The sequence below is a fragment of the Rattus norvegicus genome, chromosome 8, assembly GCF_036323735.1.
Source record: "Rattus norvegicus strain BN/NHsdMcwi chromosome 8, GRCr8, whole genome shotgun sequence".
NCBI lineage: Eukaryota > Metazoa > Chordata > Mammalia > Rodentia > Muridae > Rattus > Rattus norvegicus.
The window spans coordinates 36495530-36515577 of record NC_086026.1 but is presented as its reverse complement, the minus strand read 5'-3'; the positions used below and the strand labels follow the sequence as shown (position 1 = coordinate 36515577).

Below are 20048 nucleotides of genomic sequence, written 5' to 3'. Positions count from 1 at the left end.
CTGGTTCTTGTTATAAAAAATAACCTTTCCATTCCACATTCTTTATTACACAGCAGTGTGGCTTGAAAAGGACTAGTAATTCTGGTGTTCGTGCCAGAGATGGTTAAAGATAGCTACTTTGATCCAATGAAACATTTTTAAAAGGTAAAACTGATCATCCGAACTCCATGGAAGACACATGTATATCTGTGCATAACCCACAACTCCACAACCTCCATTTCTGTTTATTTGAGCACATAATATAGGGTCTATTCTGTTGCACTCATGAGTTGGTAGAAAGAATAAAAAACATGTTTCAGGGTCTGTTAGAGTTTTCCATGATCATGACTTGCTGAGGGCACCACTCATTGTGAGTACTCTGCAAGCAACCTTGCAAAGCCAGGAGCTCACTAAAGCCTGGCTTATACACATCCTCTCCATGGTGATTCAATTATCCAGTTATTCATAATTCATTTATAGAACCACAAAACTTGCTTTGAACACCTGCTATATGTCTTCAATATAGAGATGAATTAGAGACAGCCGCTCTGTCCTTGTGAAGCATTTTAGAGCTTAGTGGAGTAGAAAAAGGTACAAACAGACAATTATAATGCAATGGGAAAGGATACACTAATAGACGTCCACACAAAGGGCAAGTTTTCTAGACAGAAAGAAGAGAGGGGCAATCTAGGCAGAGTCGGCAGCAATCATTGAATTTGAGAAGAATAGGAGGCAGCATGAGAGATTCCAAGTGTCAGAAAGCAGGAGCAATGCATCAGAAAATGAGTGCCTGGGCCCATGGGTTACTTGGGGAGTCTGCAAAAGGGAATATTGAGAAAAGAACCTGAAGAATCCAACTAAGAGTTGCCTGAGGCAAAGGAAGAAAAAAGGATGCGTTAGGCCTTGGATCTTTTTTGCCCCCTCATCAGCTTGGTCCCCAGACTGGTAGTGTTGGAAAGTGCAGTGAAACCTTTAAGAAGAGAGTTCTAATAGGTGGCCCTCAGGTGTAAGGGAAGCTGCCCTGGGAAGATATTAAAGCATCCTCAGGGGATCCCTGAGCTCCTGCAGGGGCCCTAGTTTTAAAAGCAAGCTCTGATCCAAAAGGATTAGCTGTCATCCTGTTATTGGATGTGTTTCTTCTGCCATGTACACTCCAGTTATTCTGAAGTCATGAGGTTCTCACTGAAGGTGGGGCCTTAGGGCTCCTCCTTTTTGGACTTTCTCTTTTGTACACTGAGCACAACATAACCACTGGATCTATAAAATTAGCCTGCCTCAGGTATTTTGTTATGGTAATCAAAAAGTGAACTAAACAGGAGGCAAAGTTTGAACTCCTTACCTTAAATACTAAAGACTGATTTAGGCCTTCTAAGGAGGAAAAAAAAAAAAAGAAATAGACTTCTAATATTGTGATGGGTGAGTCTGGAAATTATTGGGCTAAACAGAGAAATCTTGAGATTGTGCAAGAATGACATGGTAAAGAAGCAAACTAGAGTCATGAAAGCCGGGAAGGAGGCAAAGAAGACTGTGATACGTGATTGTGTGGAGTAGAGAAGCGAGGAGCTTGTGCAAGGCCAGTCAAGCAGGCACTCTGTACAGAAAACTGACACAGGTGCCAAAGCTCAGCCACACACTGAAAACTATTCACCAAAATCATATAGGGACAGGATTGGTATTACTGACTTTTATTTTTGCCTCCATCTCTAATAATAATAAGGGGAAAAAAGAAAACATACAAGTTGGCTTTTCAAGGAATGGTTCTAACTTTTAAAATTATTTAAGTATTTATTTTTAGCAACAGCAAAAATTGTTGATTCCAATTATTTTTTTCCCTGTTATGTTCTTAAGTTTTATAGCATACCCATAGCCCCGGAACAGAGTAAAGGTCAGAGAGGTAGATTGGACTGGAATGACAATGTCAAATGAGTTGTATTGGCAGAAGACCACAGTGCTTTTCTCAACCTTCCATACATAGTGGCCCCCTTTCTTCTAAACTTCAAGGACTGACTGCTCTCCTGGTTCTTTCCAGCAAAGAAGATACCATGCAGACACCACCCATTTTCTTCCTGGGAGCAATCCCAGCTTGGGTCTCCATCGATGAAACTTACATGCAGTATGTCTACAAGTTGCCTAAACATCACACATCTTTTAGAAAAAGGATGGAAATTGGTCTCTCAACTCCAGCAGTTTCTAAAATAGGGGTGATTTAAGATAAAGCAGTATGATATGAGGAATTCCTATAGAGCAGATTGTGGCAAGCAGCAGAGAGCCTCTGAAACAGAATGCCTGGACAAAGAGTGTTAAAGAGCATCTTACCCCTGCTGGGTCAGCAGCATGGGAGAGAAATGTAGCCTGCCTGTAAGACTACGTCCATGTCTTCAGTAGGGGAGAAACTGACTTCCCTTCCTTTCTTTTGGCTTTATAACCTGGCTGGATATAGATGTAATATATGCTTGAAGTTGTTTTATTTGTGGGAAAATCATAGTAGATGGATGGCCTCTGAAAATGGAAGAGGTACACAATAGGGGTTTTCCAAATCAATGCCCATATGCAAATAAAGAGCACTGGTCAGGGTTGGAGGAGAAAGACTGGATATTTGGAGAGCGGGTTCTTACCAGAAAGCTGAAAGCAAGCTTGGATGGAAAAAAAATGTTGGTGTTAAGTAGGAATGGGCGTTGCTGTAGAGACTTGAGAGTGATGGTGACGTGGGTGAAGAATGCCAAGTAGCCTTTCTTTTCCTAGGTAAGTTGGTGAGTAGATTTCTTCCCAAGAGCCTGGGTTCAGGTGAGTACTTAACACGATACTAACACTGCAGAAAATGGATATAGACTTGGCCATAGCTAATTAATGAGTTTGGAAGGAAGCCAATGCATTTTATGATCCTGCAGCCTGGGAACCAGTCTTCACAATCTATAGCCATGCAGTGTTTCTCTCTGGCTATAATCAACACGGCAGGGGTTAAAGAAGGTAGGAGGTGGGAAAGGAGCTATAGGAGATGAGGGTATTTGAGAAATGTAGGGGACAATGACTGGTGAGACTAGAAGGAAGAGATGGATGGTACTGAGGAACAGAAGTTTCCCCGTGTTATGCAGAGTCTTCAAGAACTAGAAACAGCCAAGGGATCTTCATGATTACTTCATCCTGTCACAGTAGAATCAGCCCCAGGCCACCATAGGCAGCCACATAGCTAGCACTTTCTAATAAATGAAGCCAATGGAGATTTGGTATTTGTTTTTTGTTGTTACTGTTGTTAATCTTGGCATCCCCTTCAATCATCCAGAGCTCTGCGTCATTAACAGCATTGCCTCTGCTTTCGAAACGCAGCCATGCAGCTCCCTCTTAGGCAGAAGAATATGTTGTATCTGCCTCCTGAAAATGGGGTTCAGGAACAGAGGTGGTAAATAAAATATATGTCTTTGGTAGTACAACTGTTTCCCGGTGTTATTCAGCTTCCCTCCCCCAACTCATACCTACAAATATAACTGAAATCCTGAGTCAAGGATGAAGGCATCATTTCCAGGTTGATGATGATGGCCAATACCTCTAACATTTACCATACTGAATGCAGCTGTCAGGGCAGAAGATGTCTGAGAAGGCGGTATGTAATTAACCTACTTGGAATTGAGCCTGAGGAACCCAAGGTTAATGGCCCTGGGAACAGGAGCATTAATGCTCACTAATGGTCAGGCCCCCTTTCATGTCTTACTCATTAGAGCTATCTTTTATAATCTTTTATATTCTATAAGATCGTGGCCTTTGGCCCCCCGGTCCAAGGGTAATGGAGAGTTGCCACACCCCCAAGCCTATGTGTTATGCATTCTGACAGTTCCTGTCTGGAGCTTGATCCTCCCGATCATAATATTCAGGTAGAGCATTGAGCGGATCTCAACACATTCCAGCCATCTGCTGAGCGTTGCCGCTGATAGCTAAGATGAGCGTGATGCATATTCATGGGCAAAATCATCTCAGGTTTTCTTCCAGCAGACTGACAAAATAACGTGGCATCCTCTTGCCTTCACCTGTTTGAGCTCCTCTTTTGCGACACTCCCTGGGCGAGTTAGAAAAGGCTTCAACCACGCTGCAACATGTCCTCACTCCTGTTGGATTCAGCAGCAGAATCCTTAGTGTGTGAATTTTAACTGTCCTCTGCCCTTCCCTGATTGACTAAGAGGAGCCTATTTTTGTCTTCCCTTTGCTGTTTCCCCTTATTCCCTTTACCCTCTTCAAGAAAAAATCCTAACTTTGCCACAAGCTAATCTTCCGTGATCAGCTTTTGTAATGCAAATTGGGGACAGTGGCTAGAGGAAGACAGACCTGGGAGAGGGAGATACAGATTCTGTGGAGAGACGAATAAAACAGAGGAAGTGAGTGAGGGGCAGGCAGTGTGTGTTGGTGCAGGCCTATAATTTCAACTTTGGGGTGGTGAAGGGAAGAAGTTCAGAGGCCAGCATGAGCTACTAAGAGAGATTCCATATCCCAAAGAAGGAAGGCGGGGAAGGAGATGAGGAAAGAAAAACTCAAATTCAGTCTAGGGTGGAGAGGTGAATGTGGGGTTTGGGGAGCATAAAGGTTCAGGCAGCCTTCTTGTGTGAGGGAGGAACACATACGTAGGCAGAGGGAAGCTAAGTTTAAAAAGTCTGTTTGATAGCCATCAGTCCAACCATAACATATACTTAGAATGATCTAAATAAAACCCTGTGTCGTTTTGATTCTGCCTGGTTGTTTTTCTTCTTTGCACAGGGGACCCTACTGACTTGGGCTCAAGGGAAGCTCTCTGAATTTGCAGGAAAGGTCTTCTTAGAGACCAGAAGAGAGGGGATGGGGAATGGGCTGGAAATCACTAAATCCAAGGTGCTTTGTGCTTCCTGTCCCGAGATGAGCTTCAAGGAGCTTCTCTGGTGGTGCAGCCGCCTTCTTCACATTCTCATTTAACCCTGCTATAGAGCTGGAATAACACCCCACTGACAAACCTGCAAACCGAGTCCCAGAGCCATCGACCACTAACTCGTTCATGGTCACGCAGCACACAATCAACTCAATGCGTTCGGAATTGCTTTGTTTATTTATCAAAGGGGTTGATGAAAAAAAAAAGGAGAGTTGTTAGGAGCAGAAATAGAGTTCTTAAGTAGAAGTGAGAATTCAAGGGAGGCTATAGGGCTCTTCTTCGGGCTCCCCTGCAGGAAACTCATTTCCATGAGCTCTTCCTGGAAATAGATGAGCAAAGCTGCCCAGGAACCAGCTCTCTTCTTACTGCTCTTGATCCTGCAGAGCGGTTTTGGTGGCTGTTAGGCTCCTTCATTTCTCTGGACTTCTTTGTGGACCCAAGAAAAGGGCGGTAGGGAGGGAAGCAGAGCCCATCTTCTACCTTTGGCAATTAAGGAACAGCAAGGGGTAGAACGAGAGCTCTCTTAGTGCCGCCAGCTTTGGCATTTCCTGCAAAAGCCCAAATGATAATTCATGCCATTAAAGCATCTAAAATCAGACGCAGTGGCAATCATTCTTCTGTGTGAACATCCCACTGGCTGAACAGAAACGTCTCAATAGCTGTGGTGTCCTAATTTTCCTAGTCAGAGACAACAAAACCCCAGGTAATGAGCAGGAGGAGGGACCGAGTCCCAGGGGCACACTCATTGGGGGAGTCTCTTGGGCTTAAATACATCTAAAGCAGACCCAAAAGAAAGCAATGATTACAGGCTAATTTTCTGCCTGCATTATGTTAAGTGTCCCAGCGTCTATACAAATAACAATCGCTTTGTGCCAGAAATCTATTTACTGAATTGCTCTTATTGGTAAATTTTATATTGGAAGAAAAGGGACTCTAGAAGAAGGTTCCTCAATTTAAAGGTGAAGATATCAGGACACCAGTAAAAGGGGTAAAACTGCCATATACTCACAAGTTGATTTCCCTTTTTAAGTGTAAATATGAAGAAGGAAAATGATCTTGTCCGTTACCTGGTGATGATCTGGAGGGACCGAGCTTTTGAATGGAGAAGAATACAGCTCTGCCTGGAGTCTAGTTAATTTTCAGGCAAGGAAGCAGATGGAGGTGAAGAGAGGAACACCGATGAGGAGGTGGTGCTGATGTTAAACTGGGCCATCTCCAAGGTATCACAAGTGGCTATTCCAAGAGATGAAGGGGAGAGGGTGCTTGAGACTTTCTTCCAAACTTGGATAGCACTCCTTCGCCTCGAGCAACACCAGCCACTTCAGTGCCTTCCTTAATGCTCTCTGCGCTTGTCTTGCAGTTTGAGCCTCAAGTCAGAAAGGCATTATGTGATACTCATTCATTCACTCCCGTTCATTGTATGAGCATTTATTAAACACTGTCCACGTTACATACAGTAGTCCACATACTAGGAAATGAAAAGTACCATTATGAAAATGAAGTAAGAGTGTGCTGGCTGAAAATAAATGAGATAGACATAGGTCTGAAGGGAAAATGCCCCAGGATCTCCTTTCCTTAAACACAGAAGATCACAAACTTGTAAAATGGGGTAGTGTTGATAGCAGGAAGGATTAGATAATAAAATCTAAATCAGTGGGCATAGCCTGTGGCAAATCCTTGTTCAATACCTATGCCTTGCTTTAATCCTTCTAACTCTCCCCTGGGAAGTGAGGTGGATTCATTAAGATCTAAATCTAGTGCTGGAGAGATGACGCAGTGGTTACATATATCTGGTGCTGTTTCTGAAGACCCTTGTTCAAATCCCAACACATATATGGCAACTCACAGCGGTCTGTAACTCTGGTTCCTGGGGTCTGACTCCCTCTTCTGGACTCTGAGGGCAACAGGCACACACACAGTGCACAGATATATGTGTAGCCAAAACACTCACACAGATAATAAGAAAGGTCATCGACTTGAAAGATGGCTCCACGGTTAAGGGCTTTTCCAGAGGACCAGAGTTCAATTCCCAGCATCCATGTGGTAGTTCACGGTTCCCAACTGTCTGTATCTCCAGTTCCAGAGGATTTGGTACCCTCACACAGACACGCAGGCAGAACACCAACGTACATAAAGTAAATAAGTCTTAAAGAAAGAAAGATCCAAATCTACATGAGCTAGGAATGCAGCTCAATGCGGGAATGCTTTGATTAAGACCCCAAGTTCCATACTCAACATCAAAAAAAATAAGAAACAGTAAAGCAAACAGTAACCAATGTCTAAGGGTGTCATGGCAGAGCTGTCTAATAAATCCCAGCACTTGACAGACTAAGGCTGTGTCATGAGTTTGAAGACTGCCTGGGCTATGTAGTCATACCCTGTCCCCACAAAAACACACCTAATCTATGATGCTCTTAATCGAGGAAACCTGGCCTAAAAGGTAGGGGAAAGAAGAGGAGAAATGGTAAGAGAAACTTCTGTGTTGGGTACCACATTAGGCATTTTATGGAGAATATTGCCAGGTGCTGTGTGGGGGTGAAGCCCCCACCCTCCTCTTACTCCCAGACTCCATTGGGATCAGTGGAATCATGCAGCAATTACATCTTCTCAGTCCTCCAGAGAGGGAAAAGCCTTCTGAGCCCCAGCGTGTGTCCATGTATCCAGGGCGTGCTACGGTATGGTGGTGGCATTAATTCCCAAAGCGATGAGGATTTGTGTTGTGGATAAGAGTTCGTTGTGAATTAGGTGGCAAAGTTTTATCCACTATTCCTCCCAGACATGATTTAATACCAGAGAAGATGAGTTTACTCACCCAACATCCCAAAGGTAAACCTGGCACTTACTGAGTCTGAACTTGTCTCTGTGTCACTTGCCAATGCGAAAGTGGATATATCACTGATCCCCCTTTCTCTGTGCACATAGGATTGTGGAGTTCCTCTAGGGAATGACTATGAGGGATGGACGGGAAATTTCTCTCCTCCCCTACGCCACCACCCCACCCCCCTGCCCAGATCCTGCACATGGGTTGTAACCCACACTTTGTCTACGATGAGCTATGTGACCTGAGGCAAATTACTTTATTTTTCTAACCATGTTATATCCTCAGTAAAATGGGGATTGTAACATCTGACAGTGTGGTTGTAAAGCTTAATTTAGATAAAACAATTTAAATACCAAGAAGATCAGCCCCCCATTTAACTGGAGGCTCCGTTAATATTTGTTCCCTGACACAGAATACAAAATGAAGGACACTTGGCAAAGATTTAGCATTCTTGATGGTGATGATCATAATGATAATGATTGTGAGAGGAGCAGCGTGAATGCGCCGGCATGGAAGACAAACATGGAACTCTGTTGCCTCCTGAGTATAGCCCTGTGCGGAGGCTAGGAGTGCAAAGAGGGGTGGACAGAGCTTTACTCATTCATTATTATACAGGTCCAAGCCCTAGCTCTGGGCACAGCTAACCAGGGTAGCAGGCCACAGAGAAGTAGACTTGCTCAGATCTCTGTCTTCTCTGCTCCGTAGTCTCCATTTGAGCTTCACAAGGCCAACAACTAAGTCATCTCCTTCTTCGATGGTAGCAGTTCTTTCAGATGTAGTAACTATCCTGAGAAATGGATTTCTCAGATGGGGTTCACTGGTCAGCAACTGTTTCCTCCATCCTGAGCCACTGGAACTTGGAAGCAGTTTCCTAGGATACTGAGTTCTCTTCAGGTCAAATAGAATGGACTGACCACCCAGGACATATTGCCACTGACTTTTCTCCTATTTCTTTATATCTACATATTTTCCCAGCATTTCTTTCTCCCCATCTTCTCATTTCCATCTCATTTAGACTTGTTCCAAACTGCTGTGTCAAAGATTCCTTTTCCTGCCTCCCTTCTCAGAAAGCAAATAGTGAAATGCTTGCATTGGATGGGCCATAAATAATGCATATTGCACAGAAGCAGCCAGAGTGGCCTTCTGATTACAAAGAGATCTTTTTGATAACATGGCTTCTGTTTGTTTCTTCAGAATGCCACCAGCTCATTGCTGGGCACAGGTGTACCCATCTTTGCTCATCTCTCTGAAACCTCAGCAAAGGGCTAAGGTTTTCTTGCTAAATGGAACAGGAAGTCTGCTGGCCAATTGTGTTCTGTTGCCAGTTCCATTCCTGGGGTTGCTGGAAACCACCATCAGGGTACCCAGACTGATTTCAGTTCAAGGCTCATGTTTCTTTACTTTAAACTCTCATTATAGCCTTCATATCTTATTCTGAAAAAGATGAAGGTCACAGCTCAGCTTTCTGGGGTATTTAATCATAGTGCCTAGAAGGTTCCATATTCAGGACTCAGGTCCTGGTGAATACTAGATGTCCCAAATATAACCCTGTGAAATAAATCATTATTCATTCCACTTTCAACTGAAGACATTATGATTCAAACGAGTTAATTGATTAGTTCAAGGTTACTGAGCTACAAAATTATATACTGAAGATTGAAATCTAGTATCTATGACTTCCTATTCCATAGGCATTTTAACTCTGTGTTGAGTAGGATTCAGAATTTTGGGACAGGCATAGAAGACTGCACCAGTCAAACTAACAAAGTTAAAATGGAATTGTATTTGTTTCAAGTAAAGATATAAAGGGAGGGGGAGTTGTAGGCAAGGAATCTGAGAGGGATGATGGAGTGTCCTCCATCAAGGAAGTTGTTGATTCCCAATCAAAGGAAGCGTTTAATACCTAGATTTTGAAAGGGAAGATAGGGAGGGAAGGACAGAATGTATTGGACCCAAGTTTAGAGCTGCAGCTGGGAGGAGGATCTGCCTGCTGTGTTTCCTGGAAGGCCTGACCACTGCCAGCCAGTCCTGAAGTGAAAAAAGGACAGAGGACACAATTTCTGTCTCCACGAGGCCTTTGTGAAACTCAAGGAGACAAGATGCAAGGCAGATAGTGATTCAGCTATGGCAGTCGGACAGAGTTGGGGGGGGGGGGATGGTCCATGAAGGGGCAGGACAAAGGAGAGCAACCCACATGGAGAGCTGCTGTATAGTTCTCCATCATGAGGCTGATGTGGAAGTGTCAACTCTCATCGCCAGGATCCGTGTCCAGAGATAGAATCACCATGATACTGAAACAGTTTCTACTTCAAGGTCTTTTCCGGTGAATCTTGCTGCTTAAGATTTACTGCACCAAAATCTTGGAGGCTTAAAATTCATTATTTCTTGCATTTCTATGCTTGACCATGGCGTTCTCATCCTCATTCTGTCCACTGACTAGCAGCTGGGAGCCCTCTGAGTCTGAAACATACAGGACAACTCTAGTCCTGTGTTCAGGCCCCTCACTTCCACTGTACACAATATCGGTCTTTCCACAACATGTCAGTCATCATTGAGTGGTCTATCTTTCTTTTTGATGACCAGTTTCCAGAAGGCTCAATGCCATCATGCTTTATAGGACTGAGGTCAGTAAAGAGGTACAGCATCCCTCTGCCTCCTCCTGTTGATACAGAGAATGGCAGGTTGTCTAGGTACAGGAGGAGATAAGGGACAATTGACAGCTTGAGGGAGGAGCAGTGTGTACAGGAGGCGTTCTTGTTTTAGTTTATTCATCACAATACCTTTTTGGGGTACTGCAGTTCACACCTTCCTTAATATGGAAAAGACTTCCCTTCTCCCTAAGACATTTGAGTGCTGGAGAGATGGCTCAGCCCTGACTGCTCTTCCAGAGGTCCTGAGTTCAATTCCCAGCAACCGCATGGTGGCTCACAACCAACTGTAATAGGATCTGATGCCCCCTCCTTGTATGTCTGAAAGCAGTGTACTCTTATACATTAAATAAATAAATAAATAAATCATTTAAAAAAAGACATTTGAAACTTTAATTTCATATGGCTTCAAGCCGAAGTCCAATAACTCATGCCTTGTATAGGATCAAGATGTAATATGATTTCTTTTGGGATAAAGGACCAGGAATTGAAAATGCAAATTAAGGGCGAGGGGGATGGGAAAGGGGGCTTATGAATGGGAAACTGGGAAAGAGAATAACATTTGAAATGTAAATAAAAATATCCAATAAAATAAAAGACAGAAAATGCAAGTTAAATCTCCAATAACTTGCCATCTAATATCAAGCCCGGAATGAACTTCACTCAAAGAGGAGAGCACAGGAATTGTCACGGTTCCTGGTTCACAGGAGGCCTCAGATCCTGCAAGATCCACTCTCCATGCAGCATTCCTTTGGGAGAAGGTAAATGATACTTTCTGATGAGTATTGATGATATTTTCTGATGAGTATTAAGTTCTGTGTGTATGAACATTCCTATTTTCTTGAGCTCTGGGTTCCACCTTCTGGATTCTTTCCTAAATGGCTGACTCCCAAGATTCATCAAGACTAGCTGCGCATAAGGCTAAGTGAATTCCTCAGTCTGATTAGACTTAGGGCCTCACATGCCTTTGTTACCTTAAACTTCATCCCTTTTTTGAACCTGCTGACCCATTAGTACAATTCTCCCTCTCTCTCTCTCTCTCTCTCTCTCTCTCTCTCTCTCTCTCTCTCTCTCTCTCTCCCTCCCTCCCTCCCTTCCTCTATCCATCCCCTACCTCTCTCTCTCTCTCTCTCTCTCTCTCTCTCTCTCTCTCACACACACACACACACACACACACACACATTCACACACACTTTTGATCATTCAAATTGGCACAGTAATTTTATTAAAATCGACAACATATATAACATTATCTCTTAAAGTTTTATAGTCAATGGGAAAATAGCACAATTATGCTAAGATATTCTATATCTTTGGCAGAGGACTCCGTATCCTACACTAATAAAAATGAGATCCTTTTACCTTACTTCACCTGTTTTATAGCTTTCTGTCTTAATGTAGTAGTGATTAAGTAAGTGTTAGGCTTTTATCAATAAATCAAGCTCACTTGAAATTATGACCCACTCTATTTATTTACATTTTAATGTAAATATCAAAGTAGAATATCCCCCACAGTTGAAATTTGGGGCGGGGCTCAAAGTTAAGAGTGATTTGATTTTCAGTCTGAAGTTTTGTCAGTTTCTCTATCTCCCCTGTCAGTCATTCTTACTGGAGCTTACTTGCTGCCTCATGCAGCTGCTGAGAGGCATGCAAGAGAGGAGACAGACGACTCACAAACAGGTTCAAGCCAACAGAAAGTCTTCATGACCTGGCTGGTGATTACACTGGATGGTCAGGACTGGAGTGTAGTCCCAAGCCTTTCTCAGGGTGAGCTTTTAAGTGCGCATGCACACACACACACACACACACACACACACACACACCCTCCCAAAAACAAGCAAGCAAGCTAACAAACAAACAAATAGAAAGCCATATTGGGCTGGCACACCTCAGTTAGCAAGAACAATTAGCCAGAAGCAGAACTACAGAAGCCAAAATACAAGGTTAGCACATTTAGAACTTTCCAGAACCATAGCCTTTGATGGATTAGGTCTTTGTTGGTATCCTGGCTGGTGTTGCAGCATATGTGCTGGGTTCCCAAGATGTGAGTGGTGCCTCTGTTGTGGCGTCAGCTGTGCAAAGGTCTTGGGGGGTGTTTCAGGTCTGGGAGCCTGTAACCCAGTTAACCTTGTCAACCTTGATTGTGAGAAGGAAGCTACTGGATGTCAATGTTAGTATGTTTCCTAGGAGTGCTTTAGCCTGGTCCAAGAAGTACTCACTTGAACCTTCCAGGCATTGTAACCAAGAGTCCTCCAGTCATAGCCTTGATCTCATCTTTTCTCTCTTGCTTCTACTTTAAAACTCTTCTGTCACTTGCAAAAGCTCTCCTGGGTTCTTCTATCTCCTCTAAGATCTATTAGAAGGCAATCATTTCTCCTCTCCTACCCACCTTTATTTTGTGATACCATAAGATGCAGTACTAAAAGAAGCTACCTTTCTTGTCTCCTTCACCACTGGAGCTGGCCTTAGCCTAGTGCACAATGTATTTACCTCCCTACTCTTCAAGTCTCTGTTGGCCTCTCCTCTCCAGCCCTCCAGCCTTCCATAAAATCTCACCTTAAGTTTTACTAAGGCAGTCTTACACTCCAGGTAAACTTTAACTGTCTGTTACTCTTTTCATTAACTGAGCTGGGGTGTGGCTCAGTACATAATGCTGACCTGTCACACATGAGGTCCTCAGCAGTTCCCCTTGTAAAACTAGAAACGCAAAATGGAAAAAGAAAACCCCACAACACAAAAGCCACTATTCTTTCTTGATAAGAAATCTTCCCAAAGCTTAGGATCTTACACCAATCTATCACATGTGCCTACTCAGGATTTTGCCATTTGTAGACGCTCAGTAGAGGCAGCGCAGTGAAGGCTGGGATCCCCTGTGGTACATTCAACTGTGGGTCTCCCTGAGACTCGAGTGTCTGAGGAAGCCTTCCCATTATGCTTTGGGGACATTTATTAAGTAAGCAGTAATAAGTAGTAGGTAAAAATATCTCCTATGTGTAGTGGCCAAACCCAAGACTTTGGAAGAAGCACTTGGGTAACATTTCCCTGGTCATATTTTATTGATTGTATTCAAAGAAGATGTTTCAAAAAAGCAATAAGACAAGGTTTTTCTTACATTTAGTCTGATGCGTCAGACTTTGGGTGGCATTTGAATGACCACAAACACTTTAGGGACTCCCCTAGGAGTGTTTTGGCTGGAGATTCATTGAATTTGGGTTTCTTTGGATGTACCTTCTTGACTGGATGTCACATCTACACACATTAAACTCTTGCCAGTTCTTCTGCTGTAGTTGGCTTCTAGAAAGGCGCTGATTGTCTGTACTGCACCAGTGTCTCCAATAAGTCACGGTGTGATGAAAATATGTCTCTTAGGCCCAGCACTGTCTGTATACGGAGGGTGGAAGAACGATAATGTTTGGAATAGAAAGAGCTAGAAGCTAATCTGTGAGAATGCCTCCGAAACATCCTTGCATATAAATAAAGAGTCTCAGTGGCTGTTTTTCCAGAAGAAAATCCTAACAATTTCCATGGCATTACCAGTCATGATTTGGGAAACTGAAAGAAACTGTCTGGAGCTATCAATTTAAAAAAAATCAATCAGCCGGGCTGGAGTAGCTACTGAGTCGTTTTTCTGCTCTTGCTGTAGGAAATGCTAATATAAAATGTTGGCATGTGAAGAAAGGAAACGCTGTACATAGTTAAGAACATGGGAATATGTACTGGGGAGCCATTCATAACACGATGTCATTATGCTGAAATTTCCACTAGTTGTGACTAGTCCGCTTTTAAAATTTTATCATTTTGTTTTCTATTTCAAATAAATATCTACATCCTATATTCATACTTAGTCTTACATTTAGTCTTATATTTATAATTTCCCATTGTGTGTGGTAGTGATGGTGTGTAAATGTATGCATGTGGCATGTGCTCATGTGTACTTGTGGATACTTGTACGTGTGTGTGTGTGTGTGTGTGTGTGTGTGTGTGTGTGTATGTAGAAAGGACAGAAGTTGATATCAGCTATCTTCCTCCATAGCTCTCCATCCTATGTCTCAGACAAATTCTGTTACTACACCAGGAAATGCATGGATTTGGCGGTGCTACCTAGTCAGTGAGCTCCACACTCCCTGTCCCACAGCTCCGCTCCCATACACACAATGCTGGTGTCACAGCTGCTTGCTGGTCCACCTGGCTTTTCTGTTGGTGCTGGGTGACTGAATTCGGATGCTCACACTGTCTGGCATTTACATTCCTGACAGTCAACTCCCTAGCTCCTAGTTTCTTAAAGATAACCCTGAAGCAGCTGGAGAATGGGGCCCTAACATAGCTAGAATGGTTTTTTCTCCATGTAAGAAACATTACCCCCAAAAGCAATGTGAAAGTCTTAATAGAATTCTGGAGTTTGTGCTATCTCTAGTCTGAAGGAGTGATGCTCAGGATAAAATGACCCATTTCATTTGTATTTCTCGGGAGAATAAAGAACCAGAGCATGCTAGAATGAGATAAGATTAAAGGATTAGAAAAATAACAACATTATTATTATTACTATTATTACTATTATTATTATTAAGTGTCAGCTTGTCTAGTGCTATAAAGGCAGTGGTGATAACATTACATCTTTAGGCTATTAAACACAGTCATATCTGGTCAGGCTCTGGGAATAAAGGAAGAATATCAATACTGCTTAGCCTAACTTTAGCAATAATAGCCAACCTCACCTGCTTAGTTGTCCTGGCAGCCACTATTCTGAACACTTTACAGGCTTTGGTTTATCTGGCTTGTCTACCAACCCCATGGTATGGTTTCCTTGGTCATATCTATTTGGTAAACATAGAAAAACAGGTACCAAGATGGACAGGCACTTGCCCTGCAGCTAGTGGGTTTCCCTGAGCTCATTTACAATCCTGAGGCTGCCTGCTTCACTCAAGACACCTTTGCATTCCTTTACCGCTGTGCAGTTTGTCGAGCAATTTTACATACAGTGTCTCACTGCCCATCCTTATAGCCCGGAGAAATTGGCAGGATAGCTGCTGTGCCTCTCATGTGATGCGTGATTAATTGAAATCTAAAATTGCAAAGTGACTTATTCATGATCACCCGGCTAGTAAGTGGCGGTATTAGAATGAAAAGCCAAGTCCTGTATGCTTTTCATTATACCACACTGCGGATTAATAAATTTCAGGGTTTTTTTTTTTTTTTTGGTTTCCAAAATGGGTTTATATATAATGTTAACACTGTTCTTCCTACAGCTTTCTAAACAGTGGTTATTATTATCCCAATGTGACCACGGGGGAATGTGGCTCTTGGAGACAAGTGTGCAGGTTGCACCGGAGCTCCGGAGTTCCTGACTCCAGATTCTCAAACAACATTAATTTTCACACAAGCTAATGTGTCCTCAGCCTACTTGCCCAATCCTGGCTAGAACATGCCCCTTGAGATGTGAGGGAGACTAAAGATGGGCCAACATCTTAGCACTTGAATGTGCATGGTAGTGAGCCAAGGGAACATTAAATATATCCATGCAGATAAAGCCTGGAATGACTGAACATCAAAGTAAAGAACAAAGGGGCCAGATGGTGAGGTTTTGAGCACCATGGTATAAATCATATTTTGGAAGGAGCTAGCACCCAGTAAACAGTTTCTTTCTTAAATATTTATAATAGAGTATCTTATTTTTTGACAATTTCATACATGTCTACAGTGTATCTTAATCATATTCATCCACAAGTCTGCCTTGATACTGGGTGAAAAAAAGGTGCCATCTTTAGACACAGATGTTTGGCATTTGGTCTGGGAAAGCAGTATGCATAGCAGAAATAAGAAAAGAATTTCTATGTGTTCGAGAATCACAAAACCATAAGTAAAAATGATGAAATTCTCACCACGATATTTTAAATGAACCAAGGGCACATAAGGAAAAGGGCCTTGTTTTCTTTATATTTTCTGCTTAAAAATTACCTAGATGGCTCAGGTCCAGCTTCTTCAGCATATGTAAGCTTTCCCTGAAGTTCATTAAGTTAATTTTCCTCAAGCTGCTGAGTGGAGACACAAGGACACAGGGAAGGAGAGGAAAGAGGCTGATCACACAATGTAGTGTGGAAAGAAGCCATTATAGAGCATGGATTCTTCTGTTACAATATGGTAGGTTTTCCTGTTCCGGTTCCAGCTGATGTCCAATAAGTATGATATGACACCCCAGGATTGTATTGTCATGTTAAGATACCTAACCCTTAGGGTGACTCATCTATCTGTATGTTGACCAATCTTTTTCCTTTTTGGGGACATTCAGAGATAAACATCAGGCTAGGGTTATGCTGCTTGCCTAGGGTGTTTGAGACCACAGGTTCGACCTCCAGCAATGACAATAACAACAGCAAACGGGACACTATTGAGCTAACCCTTGATCTATCACTCTACTGCGTTCTCAAAGACTGGGAAGAGATTTTATGATAAACAAATGGGTGGGTAGATAATGCATTTAAATGTGAAAAGAAGATTATTTTACCAACCAACCTCCTTTCTCATGTTTGCAAAGTAGACTTGGCTTGACTCTACACAGCTGCAAAGTTCTGTCCACTCAGAATGCCCATGTGAGGTTTGTGTGCATGGCAAGATCTGAACAATGAAGAAGATGAAGCTGTCACCAGAAGCTGGGTCAAGACAGCTCTGGAAATGGCTTTCTCTCTCCCCCTCTCCCTCCCAAGCCTGTGTGCCTCATTAAAATATGTATGACAACATTTCTTCTCATATTATTGTATTACACCATCCTTAATTGCATAATTCAACATTTTCAAGGGTATTTGGAGGAAATTTAGATGGTTCATTGACTGGTATTTGAAGGAAGCTGAGAATTAAATTAAAAAACATGAGGGAAAATTAGTATTAAAAGAGACTGACTGAAGGGCCGATGTTGGCCTCTGCTGGGCTTCTGGGCTCTGTCCCATCTCTACTTCCTTCCTTCAGTTCTTGGGTCTTTGGCTGGATAGCCCCTGTGCCAGTCTGGTGTCAGAGACAGCCTGCCTGTCTGAAAGCGGCATGGATTATTTCTCTTACGTTCCCACTCTGCCCCTCCCCTCTTGTTGTTGTTGATTTTAACATGCATTTTGTAGATTGCATTTTTTTGCCTGCTCCGTTGAATGCAGGAGGCTTGAACTGATTGCAATTACACTGATTGGGAGACGTTTCCAGTGCTGCGGGGCTCAGGGGTCAGGTGGTTCAGAGCTCCATGTTCTGCACTTCTTCTCAAAGTGTTTCCTTGAACTGTCTCCCACAATCCCTCTCTGGGCCTCAGTGGTACAGATTTGGGAGTGCATTTAACTCCTTCTCTTGGCTCAGGCACTGGGGATCATGCGCTGCAGCCTGGGAGAGCAGCCAGAAAAGGCTGGCATTGGAAGGAGGCTGGCAAGGGTTGGAGGTGCCCGGGACCAGCCCCCTGGGGCCCAGGGCAACCATTCAAGCCCTGAAGTGCTGTTTCAGCCTTGGGAGCAGGCTCTTCTCCAGGCTCAGGGAAGGCCCTAGGTTAGAGTGAGCAGTAAGTCTTTTCAAGCTCCTCCTTCCCCCATCAACAAAGTGTTTCAACAATTTCTCGCAAAGATGCCTTTTGACTTCACTCCCAGGACAGTCAGTATTCTAGTCTAACAAAATGCTGGAGGGCAAGAGAGGCCTTGTTTTGTCAAAAAGAGATGCTAAGAATTTGAGAACAACGTATTGCAGAATATCTGACTTTCCTTCCAGTCTTGTTTAAGAAGCAAGCATGAGAGGTTTGGCTGCACTCACTGTGACACACAGTAGAGTGTGACGGAAGGGGATGAACAGCTGACTCAGCTACCAATCTTTCTGTCCCTTCTAGCCACTTGTGATGTAGTGATGTCACCTGAGTAAGGATTGGAGTGGGTAAAGTTTAAGGAGTCTGTTTGGAGATTTAAGGTCACTAGGTTATATAACCTTCTTGAGGATGACGCTTTAGGGCATCAGGCTGGGCTCTGTTGGTACTCGGATGAAAACTCTACAGTGCCTCTCTGCATTTAAGCAATTTTGTCCATTAAAAAATGTATCTGACTCCCTTAGATAGCACTTAGAGCCCTCACCATAGGCAACTGAAGGGAGCAAACCTGCAGTCAGACCAGAGTCCCTCAGGAAGGTCAAGGTTAAAAGACCGCCAGTCCTTTACTCCCCTCTCACTCCTTAGAAGCTCCCGGGAGCCTGCTACCCAGTAAGTAAAGAGAAGTAAAACCCTCTTCACTGAGAGACTGGTGTTGACCAGCATCTTGATCAGCCTATTTGAGAGCATTTAGTTTGTCTCAGTTCAATAATGCATTCAATAAAACTATTAGCGCCTGACACGAAACCCAAATGGGTATGTGGCTGCAGGGCAGGTGCGGCCATGCTGGCTGTCCCACCTAATGGGACAGAACTCCCCACCTCCACCCAGCAAAGGAAAACCAGATGATGTTGGCATGATTAACCTGCATAATGAAACAATGACAGAGACCTGGGGACAAGCACATGAGGGTCTCTGAGGCTTCAACTAGAAGACAGACAGCCTGAGCTCCTCCAAGGAGTTCAGTTCTGCTTCTATCTTGGGCATCCCCCTGCTGTATGCCTTGGAGGTCAGATAGGCTTCACAGCCTCTGCGTTCTCTCCTGCAGTACTGGAGCACTGAATTAGGCGGTGCTTTTTCACACTGAGGCCATTAAGATCTGGTGAGAGAAGCCCTGCTCCAGGGGACGCTCTAATAAGCAGCACTTCCACTGCCAACCTATCTATGCTTTAACGCTGTAGATCACTGCAAGAGGGTCTTGCTAGGAGCCTGTGCGCTGCCTGCATAGGTGGTTTGACTGCATTAGAATGCCCTGTACACAAAGATAGCTTTGCGAATAGGTCAGGCAGGCCTGTGCGGCTCTGATGTCAGACAGACCCATACACGAACTCTGGCTTCTCTGCAATGGTGGGGTGACTTCAGACACAGCTCGGTACCCACTTCCGCCCTCTGTAATATGGGACTAACGATGCCCAGCACCTTGTTGAATGGTTGTGGTTTGTAAAATAATCTTGACTAGGTTGTTTCATGACTTTATGACTTGTCCTTGGTTTTATTAAGTTGATTTGTAAGCTTCTTCTGAGTCCGCAGATGCCTCTGACCTCCATCCAGGCCTGTGACCTTTCTCGCACTTTTCTCCAAGAACTCCAAAGCAAGTTATTGCTCATTACATCTGCTCTTTCTCCGTGGTCTTGTTTCATTAAAAATGCTAATTCCCCCAGCCTGTTTTCCCATCCTAGCGTTTGAATATACATGAGCACTCATTCCTATTCTGGAGTTGTGGCCTCTAGGCTGAGCTGAGCCTGAATGGAAACTCTGTTGGAAAGGACTGGGGGTGGGGGTGGGCCAGGGCCTGGCCTGGAAGGTGGGGGCTGGCCACTCACTGGGCTCCTCATTGCCTCTGCTTTGTGCTCCCTCAGCCCTGTTGGAGGCACCTGCTGGTGACTTGGAGAATCCAAGCTCCTGACGCCAAGACTTCTGCATTGCCTCCGCAGGCCTTGCCAGGGTCAGCTCCAGGCAGGAGATCTGACCTGGGCACAAGAAAGAGAGAAGGAAGCCCACATCACCACTGATATTTGGAGAGCCAGGCACTGTTTGTTCAAGAGTCCCTTCGGTACAGTTCACTCGACTAGCACATTCTCTAGTCCAGGCGAGCTGTAGAATGAGACACAATGTTTA

At 43.7% G+C, this 20048-nt stretch overlaps 1 protein-coding gene and 1 long non-coding RNA gene across 5 annotated transcripts in view; one reads left to right on the top strand and one right to left on the bottom strand.

The window, feature by feature from the left end:
- Ntm (neurotrimin) overlaps positions 1 to 20048 on the top strand; it is a 990153-nt gene that overhangs the window by 109504 nt on the left and 860601 nt on the right. The window lies entirely within an intron of this gene.
- On the bottom strand, positions 5019 to 8551 carry LOC134480151 (uncharacterized). Its single transcript, XR_010054345.1, has 2 exons — positions 5932 to 8551; positions 5019 to 5412 (listed from the first exon to the last, which is right to left on the bottom strand). It is a non-coding gene; the product is annotated as an uncharacterized LOC134480151 (long non-coding RNA).